The sequence below is a fragment of the Euleptes europaea genome, chromosome 1, assembly GCF_029931775.1.
Source record: "Euleptes europaea isolate rEulEur1 chromosome 1, rEulEur1.hap1, whole genome shotgun sequence".
NCBI classification, from domain to species: domain Eukaryota; kingdom Metazoa; phylum Chordata; class Lepidosauria; order Squamata; family Sphaerodactylidae; genus Euleptes; species Euleptes europaea.
The window spans coordinates 55862782-55885348 of record NC_079312.1 but is presented as its reverse complement, the minus strand read 5'-3'; positions in this window follow the sequence as shown (position 1 = coordinate 55885348).

The window sequence follows — 22567 nt, the reverse complement described above, 5'->3', positions numbered from 1 at the left end:
CACCTTCCCTAACTCGCAAGCTCCGCCAGCCCAACCGGCTGCCCAGCCGCCACCGCAACAGACCGGAGTTCCCGCCCCTCCTACCCCTCCGACCGCTCAGCCGCCTGCAGTCTGCGCGCCGCCGCACGTAAGCACTAACCCTATAACTGTTTCTCAGATCTCCAGGACCGACGGGGGGGCTCCCTCCAAAATCCCCATCTCCGAATCCTTTTTAACTGTCCTTCGGGACCAGTGCCTTTTAGAACGTTCCGCTCATACCCTACCTCCTGGTGTTTTGGAACAAGGGGGGTCCTGGTACAAAGACTCAAAATTGTATGTACCCAAAGCTCTCCGGAAGGACGTTTTACATTTAGCTCATGGAGCCAAAACAGCTGGGCACTTTGGGTTTCTGAAGACCCTTCACTTATTGCGCAGACAGTTCTGGTGGGGGGGAATGCGTTCCGACATTGACTCCTTCATCCGCAGCTGTCCCGTTTGTGCCGCTGCGAAACGATCGCAGGGCAAACCCCCGGGACTGCTACAACCTCTTGAAACGCCCAGCAGACCTTGGGAAGTGATTGCTATGGACTTCATGACTGATCTCCCTCTCAGTGGGGGTAAAACTGTGTTGTGGGTTGTTACTGATTTGTTTTCTAAGCAAATACATTTGATTCCATGTGCAGGGATCCCTTCTGCGCAGAAACTGGCCCGCCTCTTCGTGACGCATATATTTCGTTTACATTCGTTTCCGCGTAAAATAATTTGTGACCGCGGAAGTGGTTTCGTTTCTAAGTTTTGGAAAGCTTTCCTCAAGTTGGTGGGGGTGGAACAGGGATTGTCTAGCGCATACCATCCTCAAACTGATGGTCAAACTGAACGTGTCAATGCTGTACTTGAATGTTATTTGCGTTGTTATGTTAACTACCACCAGGATAACTGGGTGGAACTGTTACCTTTAGCAGAATATGCCTACAATAATGCCATGCATCAATCCACAGGTTTTAGCCCGTTTTTTGCTGTGTATGGACAAGATTTCAGTCCCATCGTTCCTACAGATGATGTAGAGGGGGAGGGGAACCCCGACATTGCCTCCTGGGCACACGCCCTCCGTACCACTTGGCCCTGGCTCGTTAGCAACCTCGACCGGGCCAAACGTAAATACAAAGCGCAAGCTGACAAACATCGCTCCCCCGGGGGTGATCTGCAAGTGGGTGCTTTGGTTTACCTTTCCACCAAAAACCTCCGTTCCACCCAACCGTGCCATAAACTCAGCGCCAAATTCATTGGCCCTTTCCCCATTACTCGGGTCATAAACCCTGTCACAGTGGAACTGGCTCTCCCCAAATCCTTGAGGCGTGTGCATCCTGTTTTCCACATAAGCCTCCTCAAACCCCATGTTGCTTCTCCACGGTGGCATCCGGACCCACCGCCTGCGCAACCCATCATGGTGGGGGGGGGAAGAACACTTCGAAATCTCCAAGATCCTTGACTCCCGTATTCACCATGGCACTCTCCAATATCTAGTTCGTTGGAAACATTTCCCCCCTGCCTATGACGAATGGGTGCGCGCACGGGATGTCTCCGCCCCCGACCTCGTCGACGCCTTTCACATTGCTTACCCGGACAGGCCAGCCCCCTTGCGAACTGGGAGGGGGCCTTGAGGGGAGCAGAATGTCAGGCTGCTATCTCGGTTTCGTTATTGCCTCTGTCTCTGTGCTGTATTGTCTGCCCCCCAAGGTCGCATGCCTAAGCCTGGGAAAACTCAGCTCCTGGGAAACTGTATTCCTGCGTGTAATCTCCCGCCTTTCCTGCCTTATAATATCTCCCAGCTAGTGAGCCTTTCATAGCTGTCATTTTATTCGTTTGCACTGTATGCCTATTAGATCAGTAAAAGCCATCTGTTTGGACTCTATATGACTTTGTGGTGATTTCTGGTTCTGTGGGCCAAGGGCTGACAATATGCAACCAGGAATAAAGTACCGAGGGACTGCCTGATTCAACTATTTTCTAGAAGCCACAGAGACTTAATACTTAATACTCATTATAAAACACCACTGAAGGTTGGAGGTGAGTCTCTGAGGCTGATGAAAGAAATACCTGCAAGACTACTGAGGAAGAGGAAGGATTTCATGGAGATTGCCCAGCGCTTAAGACTCAGTGGAATTCAATACAGATGGGAATATCCGCAGGGTGTCTCTTTTATTTTTAAGGAGAAAAGGTTCAAGTACACAGAAGTGGATAAGGCAGACCAGTTTTTAAGAAGATATGATGCAGAACTGGTTAAACCTTTCAAGTCAGCTAAACAAGTTCCAACTAGAGAACCTACAGAAGAAGAAAAGGCATCTGAAGCTTCTGGTGGCGGAGATTTGCCAGTAGCTTCATCAGAGGACTCTCTAAATGATGAACCTGAAGACTGAAGATCGAACAGATGGGGGGTAGAGGGGGGTTGTGGTAGTAGGAGTCAAGTATGTATTTACTGTGAAAATATATGGAATCTAACTGATAATTTGATATGTTACAGGCTATATCTTGGAATGTTAATGGATTGAACTCTCCCAACAAAAGGAGGAAAATATTTCATCATTTACGAAAATCTAATGCTAATATTATTTGCTTACAGGAAACGCATATACTCCCAAAGGATGTTGTGAGGCTGGAACATGCTAGGTTGGGTACTTTATTTACAGCTTGTAATAGCACTAAAAAAACTAATGGTATAGCTATGTATATATCTGTTTTATTACAACCAAAAGTTATTTATCAAGATATAGAGGGAAGAGTTTTGTTGTTGGAGGTAACAATTGGTTTCCAAAAGATATTGCTTGTGGGAATATATGCACCTAATACAAATCAAAAGGTATTTTATGAGAACTTAGCATTATTATTAGCTGAATATGCTATTGAAAAAATGATATGGATGGGGGATTTTAATGGAGTTAAGGTACCTAAGCTAGATAGATCTGGGAAAAAGAAAAAAGTAAGTAATGAAGGAAAGTTACCAGGGATTTTTGATGTTCTTATAGATCAGTGGGATATGTTTGATGTCTGGAGGTTGACACATGGTAATAGGAAGCAATATACTTTTTTTTCACAGAGACATCTCACGTGTTCCAGGATAGATATGATATGGATGTCAGAGGGTCTGGTACAGAAGTTAGAAAAATGTGAGATTCTACCTAGGGTGCTCTCAGACCACAACGCGGTTTCAGTTAAAATTGAAATGGGAAATAGAGGTTACAAACCCTGGAGAATGAATGACTTTCTTTTAAAAAATAAAAAAATTGTAGATAAATTGAAAACTGAAATATCAAATTATTTCATAGAAAATATCGATAAAGGTACCAGTGAAGACATAGTTTGGGATGCCGGTAAAGCAGTAATTAGGGGATTTTTAATTCAACAAAACACAAGATACTATAGGGAAAGGGAGAATAAGAAAAAATGTATATTAGATGAAATAAAGCAAGCGGAGAGATATTTTAGATTGCAAGATAAAGAGGCTAAACAAGAACAACAAAATAAGATTAGAAACTGCCAACTTCAATATGAATTCTTACTTGCTGAGGAAATTGAACGAAAAGTTACGTATACCAAACAAAGATTCTTTGAACATGCTAACAAACCAGGTAAAATGTTAGCTTGGCAAATTAAACAGAAAGATAAAAAAATACCAATAACTCAAATAAGAAGGGAGGGCAAGATAACAAGAACTAAAGAGGAGATAGTAGATACATTTGTGAAATTTTATATAGATTTATATAAAAAAAAGTTAGTTTCAGAGGTAGAAATGGATGCATATCTTGCTAAATGGGATTGGCGGAAAATAACACAAGAAAATAAAGAACTTTTAGATTCTCCAATAACCAAGGATGAATTGGAGCAGGCTATAAAAAAAACCAAACTGAATAAATCTCCTGGATCAGATGGTTTTACAGCATATTATTATAAAACATTTAGAGAACAATTAATCCCCTATCTTTTGGAAGTTATGAATTTAGGGATGACAAAAGGTATTATTCCTCAAACATGGAAGCAAGCAAATATAGCTTTAATACCAAAGGTGAATTCTGATATATTGGAAGTTAAAAACTATAGACCGATTTCATTGTTGAACATTGACTATAAATTATTTGTAGCAATTTTAGCTACTAGACTAAAAGGAGTATTGAATCAATTAATACATGATGATCAAGCTGGATTTTTACCAGGGAGATTGATTAGTCAAAATGTTAGGGTGGTAATAGATCTTTTAGAATATGCGGAACAAGACACAACACCAATTGCTTTTATATTTTTGGATGCTGAAAAAGCTTTTGATAATGTTAATTGGCAGTTTATGATTAAGGTATTAGAATATATGGGTTTTGGTGATAGTTTTAAAACTGCCATAAAAAGTATATATACACATCAAACAGCTAATTTGATTATGAATGGATCTTTATCACCAAAGATTCAAATTCAAAGGGGAACGAGACAGGGTTGTCCTCTTTCCCCTTTACTTTTTATTTTAGTACTAGAGGTTTTATTGAATAATCTTAGAAAATCTAATGATGTAGTAGGGGTAAGAATAGGGAGAAATCATTATAAACTTAAAGCTTATGCGGACGATTTAGTATGTTTTTTGATTGACCCGAATGAACAGTTTGACAAATGGAACAAAATACTGGAGGTTTATGGAAAGCTTTCAGGTTTTAAAATTAACAAGGCAAAAACAAAAATTTTGGTTAAAAATATGACTCTCTCACAGCAACAAACATTGACCAAAAAGTCGGGACTCAATATTGAACATAAAGTTAAATATTTAGGAATATGGTTATCAAATAATAATCTTAATTTATTTCAGGATAATTATGTGAAACAATGGCAACAATTAAAAAAAGATTTGATAAGTTGGGAAAAGATTCCTTTATCACTCTGGGGAAGAATATCAGTAATTAAAATGATGTTATTGCCCAAGATGCTTTTTTTGTTTCAAAATTTACCAATAGTGGCAGGCGTACAGACATTTGAGGAATGGAAAAAAGATATTCTGAGATTTCTTTGGGGTAAAGAGAGACACAGGATTGCATATAATAACTTAATAGAATTAAGGGAGACGGGAGGACTGGGATTACCGGATTTAAAAATGTATTACCAAGCGGCATGTTTCACCTGGATTAAAGATTGGATTCTCTTGGAGAATCCAAAGTTATTAGAATTAGAAGGATATAAGCTACGATTTGGGTGGCATGCTTATTTATGGTATGAGAAGCAGAAAGTGAATAAGGAATTTTATTTTCATATTATTAGGAGAAATTTATTATATGTATGGAATAAATATAAAGATGCTTTAGAAAGTAAAACTCCCGGTTGGATAAATCCTATAGAAGCTTTTAGGCGAAGAGGTGCACATTTAAATTTGGACTGTGATATTTATAGAGAATTGATAGACTATAGAGATGGGGTATGGATATTGAAAACACGTGAAGAACTCCAATTAAAAGACTGGTTTATGTATTATAAATTAAATGATGTTTTTATTAAAGATAATAGATTGGGATTTAATCATACCAAATCTAATTTTGAGACAGTATTATTGAAAGGTAATAAAGGATTGATTGGTAGGATTTATAAAGTACTTATAGAATTGAACTTAGAACAAGAAAGGATTAAACCAGTCATGTTGAAATGGATGAGAGATCTAGGATATAATATTGATTTGGAAATTTGGGAAAAGCTTTGGAAAAATGAATTTAGGTTTACTATTTCGAATGAAATAAGGGAAAATTTATATAAAATGTTTTATAGATGGTATATAACCCCAGTTCTATTGAGTAAAATGAAAAAAGATGACAAAGCGTTATGTTGGAAGTGTGGTACTGATATAGGAACGTTTATGCATAGTTGGTGGTTATGTAAAAAAATTAGAAGATTTTGGCAATTAGTTATGAATGAAACTAACAATCTTATTAAAGTAAAAATCAAGCGAGATCCCGCTTTTTGTTTATTGGGCATTCCAAATAGAGAATTGGATAAAGGTGATAGAGTCATATGCCAATATAGTTTTGCAGCAGCTAGAATTATAATTGCAAAAAAGTGGAAGCAAACGATTAAACCTTCAATTAGAGAATGGAGAGAAAAACTATGGTTATATATGCGGATGGCCAAAATTACAGCATCTTTACATGGTAAAGACATGGAGGAATTTAAAATTATGTGGTCAAAGGCCGCTGCATATTGGGATAAATCGGCAAAAACGGATTTTAAAAATTTAATTAACGAATTATAGTATAACGTGATTTTAATTAATGTATAATAATGTGATTTTCTTTTATTAGTCACTACACCCCATCGGAAGTCCATTGGTGATGGGCACTGTGGTGGGTGGTGGATTTTTGAAGTAGGGCGTAATATATATTTCTATATGTATAACAACGTATGTGTAACAGAATTGTACGCTCTATCTATGTTTGTATTATTTTTTGTCTTTTTATTTTACTATTATTTTCTTTTCTTTTCTTTTTTTTTTTTTCTTTTTTTTGGGATTTATTATAAAAATCAATAAAAAAATTATAAAAAAAAAAGATGAGGAGGGTAGAATTTTGATGATCAGACTTAAAGTGTTGGGCCAAAAAACGTTGGTGGAAGGGATCTATGCACCAAATGAAGGCAAAGCACAATTTTACCAACGATTACATGAGACTTTACAACAATATGCACAAGAACAAATATTGCTCATGGGTGACTTTAATGGAGTAGTAGACTGTGCTTTAGATAAAAAATCTAAGGCCAAAGATGATAAAGAAGGTTCTTTACCTAAAACCTTTTTCCAACTGGCAGAGGATCTTAAAATACAAGACCTGGAGAACAATTAATACAACTGTGAAGGACTATACGTTTTATTCCGCAAGACACAACTCACACTCTCAAATTGACATGATTTGGGCAAATAAATCAATATTCACCCAACTTTGTAAGGTACATATTTTACCTAAGACATTTTCTGACCATAACCCAGTCTCTTTTGAGTGGAATAATAGACAAGCATTTTGATGGAGATTAAATGATAGATTATTGCGTGATGATAATATACAAAAAGAACTGCACAAATTACTACAGGACTACTTTGAAATTAATATGGATGGAGAAACTAATTTGAATATAGTTTGGGATGCCTTCAAAGCTGTTTTAAGGGGATTTATGATTCAAAAGAATGCTGCCTGGAAGAAAAAAACAGCTGCAACAAACCAATGAAATACTATGGGACCTACAAAAATTAGAACAACAATTAATTCAAGAATTAAATGATGTCAAAAGACTTGAAATAATCCAGAAGTTAAAGGTAGTGAAACACCAATTAAATTTAGTAGTTATGGAAGAAATGAATAAAAATCTGAAGTACGCGAAGCAGAGATATTTTGAACAAGCAAATCGACCAGGAAAATTTCTTGCTAGTCAACTGAGGGACTCTAGACAAAAACAAATAATAAATAAACTACAGACGGTGAAAGGGCCAGTTTTTACAACTACTGCTATACAGAAAGAATTTGAATCATTTTATACAAAATTGTACCAAAAGGATTTGATCCCGGAGAAGAAAATGGAAACCTTTTTGAGTACAGTAAATATTAACAGGATAACCTCAGAGCAGCGAGACATGATTGATGCTTCAATTACAACTACGGAACTAGAAGAAGCTATATCTAGGCAAAAGATTGATAAAACACCTGGCCCAGATGGTATTACAGCTATGTTTTTTAAATTGTTTAAAGAAGACTTAAAGACTCCCTTTTTGAGGATATGTAATTCTATATTGCAGACAGGTCAAGCCCCAGAGACATGGTCACATGCATTTATATCACTCATTCCTAAGGCTGGAAAGGACACAGAGAGAGTTACAAATTATAGGCCTGTATCACTATTGAATGTGGATTATAAAATATATGCCTCAATACTGTCAAACCGGTTAAAGCAGATCATAACAACCTTGATATATGAAGATAATTCACAGTGGGTAGCCGTGTTAGTCTGTTTGCAGTAGTCAAAAAGGGCAAGAGTCCAGTAGCACCTTAAAGACTAACAAAAATATTTTCTGGTAGGGTATGAGCTTTCGTGAGCCACAGCTCACTTCTTCAGATACAGCTAGAATGTGAAATTCTAGCTGTATCTGAAGAAGTGAGCTGTGGCTCACGAAAGCTCATACCCTACCAGAAAATATTTTTGTTAGTCTTTAAGGTGCTACTGGACTCTTGCCCTTTTTGATATATGAAGATCAAGCGGGTTTTGTACCTGGAAGGCAGATAAAGGACAACTTGAGAATACTATTTGATGCAATAGAATATTACGAACAAAATATACAACATAAAGTGGCTTTCATTTTCTTGGATGCGGAGAAAGCTTTTGATATGGTTTCCTGGGAGTTTATGAAAAGGTCTTGGAAAAAATGAATTTTGGAAATAAATTCCGAACAGGGATAGATGCTATCTACAAGGTGCAAAAAGCTAAAATACTAGTAAATGAATCGATGTCAGCTAACTGTGAGATACAAAAAGGAACAAGACAAGGTTGTCCTTTGTCACCTTTATTGTTTATTTTGACTTTGGAAACTCTCTGCAGTAAAATACATGATATGGAGGCTATTCGTGGTTTGAAAGTAAACAAACATGAGTATAAACTAAGAGCCTTTGCGGATGACCTGTTATTTATTTTGGATGACCCAGATCGTTCCATAAAATATTTGTTGCTTTTGTTGAAACAATATGGTGAAGTTTCTGGATTCAAGATAAACCAAGATAAGACTCAGATATTATTTAAGAATCTTTCTAAGGAACAACAGAAGGATTTTTTGGAGATTTCTGACTGGACGAAAATGAGTAAGGTACTAAACTTGGGAGTTTGGATTACAAATAAAACCAAGGATTTATTGGTTAATAACTATTCTAAACTTTGGGAAGTAGTTAAAAAAGATATGATATTGTGGTCAAATAAAAATATTTCTTTATTGGGTCGTATTGCTGTAACACAAATGAACATTTTGCCAAGGATGTTGTTTTTGTTTCAGAACTTACCAATACTCACGCAAACAAAATATTTTGATGTATGGAGGAAAGACCTGTTGAACTTTATTTGGCAAGGAAAAAAACCAAGAATTGCATATAAATATTTGGTAGATGCAAAAGAGAGAGGTGGCTTTGCTCTTCCTAATTTTAAACTTTATGCGGAAGCTTCAGCTATGGTATGGTTAAAAGATTGGATAACGATGAAAAATGCATGTTTACTGGACTTGGAAGGCTTTGACAATAGATTTGGGTGGCATGGGTATTTGTGGTATGACAAAACTAAAATACATGTGGCTTTCCAACACCATATTATCAGATCATCATTGATAAAAACCTGGTTGAGATATAAACATCTGTTGGAAACAAAGACACCACTATGGATATCTTCTCAAGAAATGTTAACTTTGCGACCGTTAAGACCATCACAATTTATAATATACCAAGATCTTTTAAAATGGGAAGAGAATAAATGTGCCCTGAAGGATTTTGATGAGGTTAAAGACCACCTAACATGGCTTCAATATTATCAAGTACAATCTGTATACATCCAAGATATGAAAAAGGGATTTCTTAAAGAAAAATCAATTCTACAACAGACACTTTTGGATAATACTGATCATCTAATTTCTAGGATGTATAAGTTTTTATTGTTGCTGTATACAGAACAAGAAAGAATCAAGCCAACAATGATTACCTGGGCACAAACAATTGGTCACTCTATTTCCTTGAAAAGTTGGGAAAGACTTTGGTCAAGAGACATGAAAAAGATTCTTTCCCAATCAATAAGGGAACATATCTACAAAATAATTTACAGATGGTACTTGACACCGAAAAAATTGTCTGCAATGTACAGTACAATGTCACCAAACTGCTGCAAATATCAGGATAAAGTTGGCTCATTTCATCATGTTTGGTGGCTTTGTGATAAAGCTAAAAACTTTTGGGATATGATATACAATGAGCTAAGGTTAATTCTACAACAAAACATCCCTAAAACTTCAGAGATGATGTTGTTAAGCATTATACTGGACCACATTATAACACAAAGGACTTTTTTACTCTATGCCACCACAGCTGCGGGAATGGTATACGCAGCTAAATGGAAAATGTCTGAAATACCGGACAGAACTGATTGGATTCATAAAATGTTTGAACTAGCAGAAATGGCGAAAATTGACTTGAGTTAATAAATCAAAAAGATAATGATGAATTTGTTAAGGAGTGGGAGGCGTGGATTGTTTATTGCAAAAATGAACTTAATGTGCAAAATGTTAAAGGTTACAACTTAGACTAGGTTAATTTTCTTGTTTCTATTTTTCTTTCTTTTTTAATAACTGTAGAAGGTTTTACAAAAAAATTTTTTTTATAAAGAATTAGAAAATAATTGCTAAGAGGATTACGAAGATAAGTTAGAGATAGAAGAAGGAAAGTCAAAGCAGGGGAAGATAATTGTTATATATATGTTAGTCTTAATTGAGAATTAGAAAAGATTGAAAGGTAATGTTAATTGATTGTATTGAATGTATGAAAAAACAATAAAAAAATTATTTTAAAAAAAGGATTGATTAGTTTCAGGACATAATACAAAAGGGCCGAGTTGAGGCAGAGTTGCCTTGATGGTTTAGGTATAAGGAAACAATACAGAAGGTAATAGCCAGTAACTACTCACAGGAAAAACCATACATGAAACTAATGTGTGATTTGCCAGGGCTCCCAGGCATTGTTCCGCGGGACCTGGTAACTCAGTAACGATTAGCCGGGCAGGTCTCCATTGAGGTGTAGATGCCGGGGGGGATGGGCAGAGGCTGAAAGCCAGGAAGCCTTAGCTGACAGGGATATGTGAAGGAGCGCTTTCTTTTGTCTATCTTGAGTCTAGTACCAAACAGTTTTATGGGTTGACTCTGAGTTTTAGTATTACATGAGAGCGAGAAAGGTTTCTGTCTATCTACTTTCTCTGTATCTTGCATGACTCTGTAGAAGTCTATCAAATTTCCTTTTTTTCTAAATGAAAAAGCCTGAAATGCCTTAGCTTTGCATGATAAGGCAGATGCTCTGATCCTGTGATAATTTTAGTTACTGCTTTCTGCACATTCTCCAGCTGTTCAGTATTCTTTTTGAGAGTATTCCAGATGTGGCCTGATAATTCCTAGTATGATTTACAGAAAAGAGGGCATTTGATCCACTCTGAGATGGGCACAGAGGCAAACTGCTGAGGTAAGCTCAGAGACAAACTGCTATGAAGGAATTCAGTAGGCTTCATTCTCCTTTTCTTTGTTTCATAATGTTCATTACTCTCTGTTTCCTTAAGAAGACCATCCACATTCCTGCGTGAGTATAGTTTTCATAGACCTATCTAGAAGTAGTAGAAAAGCATGCTGACATGCTGGATCATTGTCATACAGTAGGGATGCCAACCCTATGCCCGCAAATGGAAGATTTTTGGGGTGGTACCTGGGGATGGTTAATTTCAGGGAATGTGATGTCACTTTCAGGTGATGCTCTAGGACTTTCCCCAATCTCTATGGTCTGTACTAAAGCAATTGGGGAAATTCTTAGAGTGACATGGAGGATATGACATCATTTCAAGGTGGAGGGTTGACGGATGTGATGTCACTTCTGAGCAACACTTTAGGAATCCCCTTCCTCAATCTTTATGGCTTTTACCATAGAGGCTGGGGTAAATAGCTAGTGTGATGTCATCATCAATGCCATTCCCCCATTTCTCCACCCTGCTCCTCAGTTGTCAAGAGCAGGGGACTGAGAATAAGGGCAGGGTACAAAGGGTGACATCCCATATCTACAGTTCATGCACCTTCTTTTATACCTGGGAGAAGGGATGCAACTAATTTTGTTGACCAGGGACAGATGCATTTGCTCTGAGAATCACAAAAATTACATGATAATTTTTATGGATGTTGCAGAATGAAAAGCTGTAATGCTTAACGTCCACATGAGGGACAAAAATAGGAATGACTCTGCTAGAACAGAAAGAGGCTCACATTTCTTGAGGCACTAAGTATATGTTTCTATACTCAGAAAAGAGATGAATTAGAAATGCACCAAAACAGTGAAGAAGCTGATATACAGACTCAGAGCTGATACAATCTCAATCTCTACTCATTTTCAAAGCTGTATGATGAGCTAAACAGGCAAAATCCCAGAACAAACAGAGCAGTAAACATTTAGAGATGTCTGGGTCTGCATACAGCTGAAATGAATATGCGAAACAATGTAAATATTCATTGGGTTTTTTTCCCAGACAGATATTTGCAAAATTTGAATTATAAATTTACATCCCATTCATAAACCGTTCAAATGAAATTGCAAGGGAATTCCAAGAGACTTTAGGGGGACAAAATTGTACATTAGTTTAAAGTGTGATGTGCTTACTTGAAAGTTCCAAATGCATTATTTTTTAATTCTACAATTCTGTATCTCATCAGCAGTTCATTAGTTTCACATGATACAAGATGAACCTATTAATAGAGCACATTCCATTAAGCTTTCCAAAGGCAAAACAAGCAATGAATTTTATATTTGTTTTGGACCTCTTCTATTTTGAAATCCTATGTGGAAATCTTGATGAATTACTGCTGAGGGAAAACAATGGCTCCTGGCAGTATGACTATCAGTTGTTGGGTTCTGTGGGATCAGAACCCACATTCAGTGGCAGAGACAGCATTTCAGACACTCAGAAAGAACACAAGGCCTAAGAAGCCTCAAGCCTTTCCTGGCCCCTTTTTCTTCAGGGATTGCTCAGGACCTAAGGTTGCCAACCTCCAGGTACTAGCTGGAGATCTCTTGTTATTACAACTGATCTCCAGCCGATAAAGATCAGTTCACCTGGAGAAAAATGGCTGCTTTGGCAATTGGACTCTATGACATTGAAGTCCCTCCCCTCCCCAAACCCCATCCTCCTCAGGCTCTGCCCCAAAAATCTCCATGTATTTCCCAACCTGGATCTGGCAACCCTATCAAGACCTCACCGAGTGCAGGCCTAACATTCTGACTCGGAGGAGAACCTATGTAGACCTCCCTGAGTTTAATCAACTTCAGTTTTTGGCATTGTCATTTCCTTGCTGTCAATACATGATCACAGTCATATTCCGTTCAGTTTGATGCTGCCTTTGTCTCCTGTTCTCCTTTTATTTGTCCCTTGCCCTCAGGTAGAGACCATCTTCCTTCATGCTGCTCTTTGCTAGGGTTGCCAGGTCCGTCTTTGCCACTTGAGGGAAATTTTGGGGGTGGAGCCTGAGGAGGGTGGGGTTTGGGGAGGGGAGGGACTTCAATGCCATAGAGTCCAACTGGCAAAGCAGCCATTTTCTCCAGGTGAACTGATCTCTGTTGATTGGAGATCAGTTGTAATAGCAGGAGGTCTCCAGCTAGTACCTGGGGAACCGACAATCCTATTCTTTGCCTACTGAAAAGTCATTCCCCAAGCTGACAGCAAATATCCCAGGCCCATGTACACAGCAAATAGGGTTGCTAATTAATTGTGAATTTGAAATGAACTGGAGTATGAGGCAAGCTTGCCACATGCCTGTGGCAGCCAAAAAAGGTTCTTAGACCAAAAGGTTCCTCTTTCCTACTGAGAGGTAGCAATGTAATCCTTCACAAAGGAGGAACTGAATAAATTGAAAAACAGTCTACAGCAGCTGAACTGTGTTAAGTTGAACAGACATATCTTAAAGGAAACCCTAACAGTATTTACATTTGGCATGTTTTCTGTTTTGGCATTGCTACCTCTCAGTAGGATAGAGGAACCTTTTGATCTAAGAACCTTTTTGGGTTGGATTACTACTATTATAATGGTAAGAAATATTTTTGTATTTGTTTAAATTCCATATGTAAGATATTGTGTACACAGATTGAAGTGCCTGCGTGCATGTACTTTTATTATTATTATTTTTTATAGAGGCAATTTTCCCTGGAGACTATATTCAACTGAAGAAGCAATATATATGTGAAACGATTACCAATCTAGAGATATCGTCTTGCTATTATCAACGATTGGATTACCTCATTGGATTACTTCAAAAGCTTGAACTTTTGTTTGTTTTCTTCTATTTTGAGTGATGCAACCTTATCTACGTTTACTTATTTGGCAACCGCAAGGAGCTCGGACTTCCTCGCCACGGTTACTTGAGTACAGCTTCCTCATATCTTGGACTGTCTTGTTACTCCCAGGTGGGGACTTATTAAGTTTTGGTTGTACATTAATTACTTTGTTTGGTTATATTATTTTTGCTGAGGAGATTACAATCAATTTTGGAAAGATTTCCTTGTAATAGTGTAATTACTTTGTGCATGAGCCTGCGTGCTGTTGTTGTTGCAACCTCCAGGTGGTGGCTGGAGACCTCCCGCTATTGCAACTGATCTCCTGCCCATAGAGATCAGTTCCCCTGGAGAAAATGGCCGCTTTGGCAACTGGACTCTATGGCATTGAAGTCCCCCCTTTCCAAACCCCACCCTCCTCAGGCTCTGCTCCCAAAATCTCCAGGTATTTCCCAACCTGGAGCTGGCAACCCTAGATGGCGATCATGGTTGAAGATGCTGGCATCCTCTCAGTGCAGGACCAAGCACAGTGCAGGAGGCACAGAGGCTTCTAGATGCTGCCATGGGCTGAAGTCATTCAGACATCGATCACTAAATGGCGTGCTAGGTGAAGCAGCCCCATGGCACAGAGTGGTAAGCTGCAGTACTGCAGTCCAAGCTCTGCTCACGACCTGAGTTCGATCCCAACAGAAGTTGGTTTCAGGTAGCCGGCTCAAGGTTGACTCAGCCTTCCATCCTTCCGAGGTCAGTCAAATGAGTACCCAGCTTGCTGGGGGTAAAGGGAAGATGACTGGGGAAGGCACTGGCAAGCCACCCCATAAACAAAAGTCTGCCTAGGAAATGTCGAGATGTGACGTCACCCCATGGGTCAGGAATGACTTGGTCCTTGCATAGGGGACCTTTACCTTTACCTTAGGTGAAGCACATTGCCAGATTATGAAAAATAAAAGAGCCTGCCCAGTTTATTGCTTTCAGTATGCTAGCCAGAAAAGCCCTCCCTGCCCCTTCAGCCTTTTAAAAAAAGTGGAACACCTCAAATAGTTTTTGTGCAGGGGAGCACCCCCAGACCCACCCGAAACCACTCTTGTTGCTCCACCCTGAGAGCCCCCAAATGGGTAGACTCCAGTAGCAGGTTCTTTGGGACATAGCTCTGTCTCCATGAAACATTAGCCACAATGCCCTTTTAAAAGCTGTGAAATGAATAAGCTGCAAAATCAAAATAAATATCAAGGTGTAGATATCTTCATGTATCAACCGCATTCTCTAATTCGGTATACTGATGCATTGTCCTTACAGGGGACCATCTGTCAGTGCTCAATTTTTGTCTCAGAAGTGATGCCTACTTTGCCCCGTGTTGCCGTGCTCCTTTTTACCCAGTCTTGGCTCTTTATGATTTAGTAAGGCTCCTGCAGTCCCATTAGCCTAATTGGATGCTTGAATACAAACGGAGTATCTTAAATAACTGTTGTACCCCGTATAAATAATACTGTCGAAATCTGTTCATTGTTTAAAATAATTCTGCTAGCAACATTACTATAAATCAAACAGCAAACTTCACCATCATTAAGAACTGAACTAATCAAACAAACAAAACCCAGCGCTCATATATACCATGTCAAATTGCATGCCTGAATTGAGAGAAGCTGGATTTATTTCAGATGGTTTGATTAGGATCAGAATTCGGTCACTTGAGCATGTATTCTATTCCAATTTATGCAAAATTTCAGCTGCCGGTCTCTCTCCAGAGACCCGAGGCAAAAAAACAGACTTTAGACAAATAGTAAATTATCTCAAATCGTGGAAAGTGTTATAAGCATTAATAGTTCTGAGACAATACAAATATATATATATATATACACACACCAGATACATACCAGATACATACACACACACACACACACACACACACACACACACACACACACACATATATATATGGTTTGGATTAGGATCAGAATTCGGTCACTTGAGCATGTATTCTATTCCAATTTATACACACACACACACAAATATATATTTGTGTCTGGGATCTCAGTTGGATTTGACAGATCTTCCCAAACTGCTGGTGTCATCCTTGAATATCGATAGGAGTGTTTTTAGTGAAAGCCCTCTGTTGAAAAAACAACAAGCTAGCAGAAGACAGGAAAACATTAGAAAGAGGTCATGGCTGGATTTGTTGAACAAATGAGCTCTCCTGTGGCTACGAGATCTCATCAAACTCCTCTCGATTTTTGTTCTAGAAAGCACTGTAAAACAATGGCTGACCTTCAAGTGCAGTATGGGAATATTCAGGCTGATTCTCCACAAAAAAAAAGCCCATCTAGAAGGTAATAAGGCTTTCCCTGCAGAAGGTAACTTTCACGTTCCTGTTTAATCTTCCCTACAATACATATGTCAGCTATGTTGGTCTTGTGTACAAAACAATATAGTGAGGTCTCTTTAAACAGATAACAAAATAAATATATACTGTCCTAGATTCATTTGGGGTACATTTTTTAAACAATGGCTGCAAGGCTGTGGCAAATGAAGTTAGGGTACTCATATTAATTCCGGCATGCTCACATTCCACAGGCAGAATCCTGACACTTAAGGGTAGTTTATGACTGCTTTGTCATGAGATCGTTCCAGTATTAAAAAAGGTAAAGGTCCCCTGTGCAAGCACCGGGTCATTCTTGACCCATGGGGTGATGTCACATCCCGACGTTTTCTAGGCAGACTTTGGGCAAAAATGCATGGTCACTTTATCCTCCTTTAATCCCGGTTTCAGCCAGGATTGAACGCATGCATTTCACTTAATGTGAATTCGATCCTGGCTAAAAAGGGATTAAAGGAGGATAAAGCGACCGTGCGTTTTCGCTTTTTGTTTACGGGGTGGTTTGCCAGTGCCTTCCCCAGTCATCTTCCGTTTACCCCCAGCAAGCTGGGTCCTCATTTTACTGACCTCGGAGGGATGGAAGGCTGAGTCAACCTTGAGCCGGCTACCTGAAACCAACTTCCATTGGGATCGAACTCAGGTCGTGAGCAGAGTTTGGACTGCAGTACTGCAGCTTTACCACTCTGAGCCACAGGGCTCTTAGTGAGGTCTCTTTAAACAGATAACAAAAGAAATATATCCTGTCCTTCTAGAATCATTTTGGGTAATTTATTTAAACAATGGCTGCAAGACTGGCAAACGAAGTTAGGGTACTCATATTAATTCTGGCATGCTTACATTCCACAGGCAGAATCCTGACACTTAAAGGTAGTTTATGACTGCTTTGTCTTGAGGTCATTCTAGTATTACATATACTTTAAAAAAACCTGCTGTAACACAGCAAATGAGAGCCAGTGAGGGAGTGCAAGTTGGCTTAAACCAGTTAATGTGGGGAATGGGCAGTCCTAATCAGCAGGCTGCCGGTGCTTTTGATATCAGAGACTTTTCAAAAAAACTGCCACAGTTAGTGTAGATATAAACGAGATAAATCACTGTGCAATTAACAGAAGTTAAACTCTACACTATCACCACCAGGACTGACAGTAACACATCCAACTTTATTACAGCAGTTGTGTATTTTTTCCCCCCAGCATCACCCTACAAACAGGTCACGATGTTGATTTATTTTTCATCGTCTGAAATGCATAAAAGATGTGCCGCTCTTGCTTCCCCATTAATCTTCCATGTTTTTGTTTGAAATTTTATTGAAGGTGACATGACAAATTACTGCTGGAGTCAATCTGTTCTTGAAGAGCAAGTCATTTTAAAATATCATTATATATATATATATATATATATATATATATATATATATATATATATATATATATATATATATATATATATACACACACACACACACACACGCACACACACACACACACACACAGTTAACAGGAAAGGAAGAACATGGTAATAAAAATTAAAAGGCCTTTCCAAACAATACTTAGTTCATAGTGTTATAGAAACTCCATAAAAATTTAGTATTTTCAGAAAATGTAGGAAGTCAACAATCATTATAATAAATTAAGATTCACAGATTGAGTAGTAATATAACTTATATGGGATGAAATGTGGAAATATCCCAGATCACGCATTTAAACATTTTGTCTAAAACATATACCTTGCATACCAAGAAGTTCTCAGCTCTACCCCCTTACCCCAACTAAAGTGTCCATATTTTTAAAATTGAAATTTTGCAAACACAGCACCATTTAGGGAGGGCAGGTGTGCCCTTTCTTGTATTTCTTAATATTTGCAATTATTTCAAAACAGCATTTATCTTTGTAGCTGAATGTTTTTTTTTTCTTTGTGGAGAAATGCTTTCCACTCTAGAATTCATGTCAAAGTTACAATAATTGGGTTTGGACTCTATAATAGCTGGCAAGAGGAGAAGTACAGGGGATGAGTCATCTGTCTTCAAATACAGATTACTTCAGTGTTAGGTTTGCAAACAGATCTGGCCAGAGTGAAAGAAAAGATCTACCACCTAACACCTCAGTAACACCTAACGGATAGAGACTCGAGAAGCCAGAAGGTTAGATAGTATTTCTTCCTTTTGGGTCCAGAAGAAAGGGAATGACCCCAAAGGGAGAAAGGAGATACTATACATTTCCCGGACACAAGAAACAAGCTCTCTTAAGCTCTTACTCTGGTGCTTTTACACCTTGAAGGAATAACGCTTATGTTGGGACTCCATCTCAACCACATATTGAGCGACAATGAGGACCTTGAAAACTAAAGTAACAGATGATTTTTAAATGCTGCCGCTTCAAGAGTGAATAGCCTATCCTAATCCAACATTGTTTAAGGTATGTTTAGGGTTCAGAGGACTGCACGTTTTCTCCCCATTTTGGGGGTATCTTGCTCAGTCTGATGCTTGTACAAACCACATGCACACTTTCTATTTGATTATTAAACTTTCTTCTATTTTAAAGCTTGAAGCCTGATCTCTGTTCAACACAGCCAATTCAGTCCCGCTGTCCCCAGAATGGTAAAGAGCAGCAGTTGAATGGTAAAGGGCAGCAGTTGAGCTCTTCATCCCCAAAATGCAAAATTGTGATGGTTCATCTCCATATTTGCTAGTATGAGCAAAACCGGAGATGTGGCAAAGAGGCAGAGCCTAGTGTGCCAGAAGTACTAATCCATTTAGTAGTAGATACTCTTCCATATTAGTTGGTGGCAATGGAAATGCCCAGAGAGAATTTGGTATACTGGGAGTAAGGGAAAGAAGTGCCTCATTGGGTGGTGATCTGGGGCTGCTACAGAATTTTCAAGCTCCCAAGGGGGCAGAAATGGGGCTTGATAGCTCATTTTCCCACATCTTAAAATGGGGAGTGTGTCTGACTTCAGTTGATACATTCCTATAACGAGGTACCATAAACTCAATGACTACATGACTTTTTAGCTATTTCATATATTTAATATTAAAGTGTGGGCATTAAAGCCTTGCTGAGAATCTCACCCAATACATCAATATCTCTTTCCAAACCTTCTCCAAGACTGAAATATTAAATAGTGCATTGGTTCTTGTAAGTTATCCGGGCTGTGTAACCGTGGTCTTGGTATTTTCTTTCCTGACGTTTCGCCAGCAGCTGTGGCAGGCATCTTCAGAGGAGTAACACTGAAGGACAGTGTCTCTCAGTGTCAAGTGTGTAGGAAGAGTAATATATAGTCAGAAAGGGGTTGGGTTGAGCTGAATCATTGTCTTGCAAAAAGTATCAAAGGTAATGTGCTAATCATCGTCCTGTAAGTATCAAGATAATGTGCTAATGCGGGTGTGGTATGTTAATATGGAACCATTGTATCCTGAAGTGATCTGTTAATGTGTGAAATCCAAAGCTAATCTGCATGCCTATTGTTGACTGTAGTCTGGAGGTTTTCAGGACAGGAAGCCAAGCCTTATTCATTCTTAAACTCTCTTCTTTTCTGTTAAAGTTGTGCTGATGTTTATGAATTTCAATGGCTTCTCTGTGCAATCTGACAAAATAGTTGGTAGAATTGTCCAGTCTTTCAGTGTCTTGGGATAAGACCCTGTGTCCTGTTTGTGTCAGTCCATGTTCAGCCACTGCTAATTTCTCAGGTTGGCCAAGTCTGCAGTATCTTTCATGTTCTTTTATCCTTGTTTGTATGCTGCGTTTTGTTGTCCCGATGTAAACTTGTCCACAGCTGCAAGGTATACGATTTACTCCTGCAGAGGTGAGGGGGTCTCTTTTGTCTTTTGCTGATCGTAGCATCTGTTGTATTTTCTTGGTGGGTTTAAACACTGTTTGTAGGTTGTTTTTTCAAAAGTTTCTCCATCCTATCAGTGACTCCTTTAATAAATGGCCAGAATACCTTTCCTATGGGAGACTGTTTTTCCTGAGTTTTCTGATTTTTGTTTGGTTTAATAACCCTTCTGATTTCATTTCTGGAATAGCCGTTTGCTAGCAGTGTGTGATTTAGATGATTAGTTTCTTCCTTGAGAAACTGTGGTTCACAGATCCGTCTTGCACGGTCCATTAATGTTTTGATTATTCCTCTTTTCTGTCGGGGGTGGTGGTTGGAGTTTTTGTGTAAGTAGTGATCTGTGTGAGTTGGTTTCCGGTAGACCTTGTGCCCTAACTGAAAGTCTGTTTTACGGATGACAAGGGTATCAAGAAATGGGAGTTTACCCTCAATTTCCTTTTCCATGGTAAACTGAATGTTTGGATGGATATTATTAAGATGGTTTAGAAAGTCCATTAATTTTTCTTCACCATGGCTCCAAATGAACAGATTGATGGAGTAGCTATGGGAAGTCCACTCAGTCCAGTAATAGCAAACTTTTACATGGAATATTTTGAAAAGACAGCATTAGAATCGGCACCTTACAAACCTACAGTCTGGTTCAGGTTCGTAGATGATACATTTACTATTTATGCCTTCTGATTCTGTGGTGAGACATATTCCTGTTAGCAATCTCCCCCTCCCTGTTATTTTTATGGATTAGGTATTAAAAAACCAATTATCCACTGCCAGTTTATATACCACTTAATTTACAAAGTACTTTACAATATTTATTGGGCCCACTTTTAAAGCCTTTCACTTTTGTACAAGAATATGCGGACTGGGATCTGAGACCAAGAAATAATGGCTTATTGACACTGTCATGAATGCATGGTGGAGTTAAAGCTTGAACTACACTGTTGTTCACCTCAGTCCCCTGGGCCATGCCAGTGCCTTGGAGGTGCCGAGGGTTTGTATAAGATGAATCAGTGAGACAGAATAAACAGGAGAGGATTGAAGGAGGCGTAGGGAAGGGAAGAACTGGAAGAGGAGGGACATGGTGGGAGAGAGAAGTATAGAGGTCAGGATGGATAGTTTCCACTTAGTTATTGAAACTGAAGCAAAGTCTTGAGAGAGAGGAGACAATAGGTTAGACCGTGATAAAGGTAAAGGTAGTCCCCTGTGCAAGCACCAAGTCATTCCTGACCCATGAGGTGACATCACATCTCGACGTTTCCTAGGCAGACTTTGTTTATGGGGTGGTTTGCCAGTGCCTTCCCCAGTCACCTTCCCTTTACCCCCAGCAAGCTGGGTACTCGTTTTACTGACCTTGGAAGGATGGAAGGCTGAGTCAACCTTGAGCTGGCTATCTAAAACCAACTTCCGTCAGGATCGAACGCAGGCTGTGAGCAGAGCTTTTGACCATAATAGGGCACCAAAAATGGAGAAGAGGCACTGAGGATTCTTAGGGGCATTTTTCACGGTAGATTTTGCTTCTGTTTTGCCATGGACTAAAAACACACACGATTTAAATGTTTTTTTCATGGCCACGATTTATCCGTCAATCTCGATGTAGTTTTGGTTTTTCATAGGAACAAAGCACGCTGTATTTGACAACGGTTTGGTCTGTCCCTTTTGCAGGAGGCCTCCCCTTCCAACAGGCTCATTGTTTAAGCCTTCCCCCAGCTCCGCCCCAACTCCACCCAGCAGATTACCTCATGTGGTTCACCAGCCCCAGCGCAAAAAACAAGCACCAGTCCCTCTGGTCTCCTCCATTTTTCCTCCACCCTCGCTCTGTTCTGCTTTTGGAACAGTCCGATTCCAAATTGGGGGGGTGGGCAAGGCAGCGCTTTCCTCAAAACTTCCCTCTATTTTCTATAGGTGTGGAACCCATTGCCCTTTAATGATAGACAGGATTGGGGGGGGCAGGAATTGCATCCATGTGCCCAGAGAAGTATTTAGCTGAAAGTGGGAATGGCAGGGGGGGGAGGAAAGAAGGCCCCTGGCTTGCACGCCAGCCATGATCCGGCCACATTGCATCGTGAGAGACAGGAGGGCTCCTAGCTTGCACGCCAGCCCCAATCCAGCCAGTGTGCATGGCGGGGGGGGGGGAGAGGAAAGAAGGCCCCTGGCTTGCGTGCCGGCCATGATCCAGCCACAGTGCATCGAGAGAGAGGAGGGAGATAAGAGCAGGCTGGCCTCTTCAGAAGAGTGATGGGAGGGAGTTTTGCCTTGGGTTTTCCGCTCTCAGGATGCACATTTTTCCCATCCGAAT